Genomic DNA, 2,990 nt, shown 5'->3' on the forward strand with positions numbered 1-2,990 from the left:
TGAGAAAAGGTGAATGGAAAATATTATCAACTTACCTGGCGGTGTGTAGTACCTGCAGTGCGTTACACAGTGTTGCACTTTGAGGCAAAATGTGTTTCTTCCTAGGTTTATTATTATTATTATTATTATTATTACACATTCTAAACAATAGGCGCTGAAAAGCTCAAGTCTTTAGTTAAAATCATTCTACCTGTTCCCCTCCCGTCTCTCTGTCCCGGGATATTATTTTGTATTATTACTTCTTCCACCCACCCCGCTTGTCTGCATGACTAATGTAGGTCAACTTAAGATTTGATATTTGCTTGTTTTTTGGTTTGTTTGTTTGTTGGTTTGCAACAAGTTGAGGTAGAGCTCGCAATGACTGTGATGATGGCGATAGTGGTGGTATAGGTGATAAGGTGGTGGTAACAGTAGTGATAGTGATGGCGATGATGGTGTTGCTGATGGTAGTGGTGGTCGTGGTGGTGGTAGAGGTGATGATGGTGTTGGAGGGATTTGCAGTAGTGATAGAGTTGGTGGTGGTGGTTTTGGAGTGAGCGTTGTGTACTTAACCTCTCTAACTATAGTTTCTGCTCACACCACAACCCAAAACTCAACAATACCTAGACGTCTTGGAGGGGGAGGAGGGAAAGGAGCAGGCGGTGAATTACGGGTTTTATTTATATGTTTATTTATTGACAAAGACGATGATAAGAGTTAATCCGGAGTTTTCAGATTAACTTCAGTATTTTTTATGATTTAACTTCAACACAACCCTGATTTGCAGTATTCCATTTGTGACCATCCTCTTTATCTTGCACTAACTTATCTTCTGATAGCTTTGGGTGTGGATTTAGTAGACAGAAACTGATAGAAGCCCACCGTATATATATATATATATATATATGCATATACATACATTCTTTCATTGTTTTTTACGTTTCAGCCCTAAGGCAGTGGCTATACTGGAGCACCTCCAGTGTAATAACCTTTTCAATGGTCAATCTTATGGGATTGGTTATATATAATGGAACCTCGGTCTACGAATTTAATTCGTTCATGAAGGCTGTTCGTTATCGGAAATGTTCGTAAACCGAAACTATTTTCCCAATAGAAAATTCAAAAGAAGGCACGGTAAATTTGAGCTAGGATGTGCACTGAGCGAAAGCTAGCAAGTGATACTCTCCTACTGATGCTCCCAGCTTCTGACAAACTATTGTTTGTCGACTTTCCTGATCGTTACTCGAGACACCCGAGGCGTCTTAGTTCGAAAAATTGCTCCTAAACCAAGGTGGATCTTTCTGATTTGGCGGGAACAAATTTTTATCTGTTTTATTTAGTGTGTTTTCTACCGAAACACTTCAAAACTTCGTATACTTGTATATTTTGTCTTATAGAACAGAGAAAAAATTTTATATTCGAAGTTATTTCATGTTAAAAGTTGTCGGATTTCGGTAATTTCAACCAATCACTGACGTCTATTGAGGCGAAAACAATTACTGCTATGGATTGTCAACAAAACGTTGTGCGGTGTAATGGGATCTTTTCCCTTGAATAAAATTAGTGCCGTTGTTTGTCAACAACTATCGGTGGTACTGTTATTTATGACATCGTTCGTGCGTTTGTACTGGTTTAGCTTTAGGGTTTTAGAGTTAGGGATTTAGGGTTATGAGTATTTTTGCCAAATTTGGTGAAAAATTTGTTGCGGTGTATTGAACAGATTTTCACCAAATTTGGCAAAAGTACTCATAACCCTAATCCTAACCCTAAAACCCGAACCCTAACCCTAAAACCCTAAAGCTAAAGCCAGTACAAACGCACGAACGATGTCATAAATAACAGTACCGCCGATAGTTGTTGACAAACAACGGCACTAATTTTATTCAAGGGAAAAGATCCCATTACACCGCACAACGTTTTGTTGACAATTCACAGAAGGAATTTTTTCACCTCAACAGACGTCAGTGATTGGTTGAAATTACCGAAACACGACAATTTTAACACGAAATAACTTTAAAAAGATAACATTTTCTCAATAACACTAACAGTAAAAGATGTCTTATATGACATATTCTACCAGTGTCCCAAGTTTGAAAGTGTTTCGTTAAGAAAACAAGTGGCGGCCGCCAAATCAGAAAGATTCCTATATCTAGTACATATAACATAATATATTATTATTATTATTATTATTATTATTATTATTATTATTATCATTATCATTAGCGGTAAATGCATAAATCATTAATAATAATAACAACAATAATATTAATGGGCGCAAGCAATAATGCTGTTAATTGGCTAGTCAATAAAGTTCTACGATTAATACATAATTATTTTTCAGTGAATCTGGTGGCTTATTTCAGTGTTTTAGCTCTTATTTCTAGCAAGCTGGCATTTCGTGTGTCCTATATTGTAATTATTTAGTAATTATAAAACTTTATATATATATATAATTTGAAATGTATAGTATTAAATATCCAGCACGGCTGATCTTGCCAATCGGTTTCGTGTAAAGAATACAATGGAGTGTTTGGTAACAAACCGAGTATATAACTTTTCGTTCATCAGAGTTAGCTGATATGGAAAGGCATATTGCGACTGCTCTCTATTGTTGGAGATGGATTAGCACAACCAGTCAGTGGCTGCTGTGAAAAAGGTGGTGGAATGAAAAGGGGCCAGGTAATTAGTTTAGGAGTTATGTCCCTTGGTTGGGTACGCTGTGAAGCCGGCAAGAGTTATCTTGAACTGGGAAAAGTGTGTAGTATTAATGTGGTGCTCCTGTGCGGATGGGGTGTGTAGTATGCGTAGCGGTGTCATATGTATAATTTTTTCTGTGTGTGTAGGTATATATAACTGTATTCGTTGGTCTGTTTTCTTTCCTTAAATGATAAAGTCGTGGGCGGGGTTATGTTAGTGTGCGTGTAATGTGTATGTGTGGGGGGGGGAGGGTCTGTGTATACCTGTGGGTACAATTTATGTGAAGGGATATATGTTGGGAGTGGGGGAGACAG

General features: G+C 37.4%; 1 protein-coding gene across 3 annotated transcripts in view; it reads right to left on the reverse strand.

Annotated features, from left to right (window-relative positions):
• Nucleotides 1–2,990, reverse strand: part of LOC106867519 (uncharacterized) — a 32,796-nt gene that overhangs the window by 18,959 nt on the left and 10,847 nt on the right. For 2 of the 3 annotated variants that reach the window (XM_014912407.2, XM_052971273.1), the window contains exon 1: nucleotides 36–537. The exons of the other annotated variant lie outside the window; for it this stretch is intronic. The gene's annotated coding sequence lies outside the window, so the exon portion shown is untranslated. Of the gene's footprint in view, nucleotides 1–35; nucleotides 538–2,990 lie in introns of those variants that run through there. 3 annotated transcript variants of the gene reach the window in all.

This window comes from Octopus bimaculoides, chromosome 10 (assembly GCF_001194135.2).
Source record: "Octopus bimaculoides isolate UCB-OBI-ISO-001 chromosome 10, ASM119413v2, whole genome shotgun sequence".
Taxonomy (NCBI): Eukaryota; Metazoa; Mollusca; class Cephalopoda; order Octopoda; family Octopodidae; genus Octopus; species Octopus bimaculoides.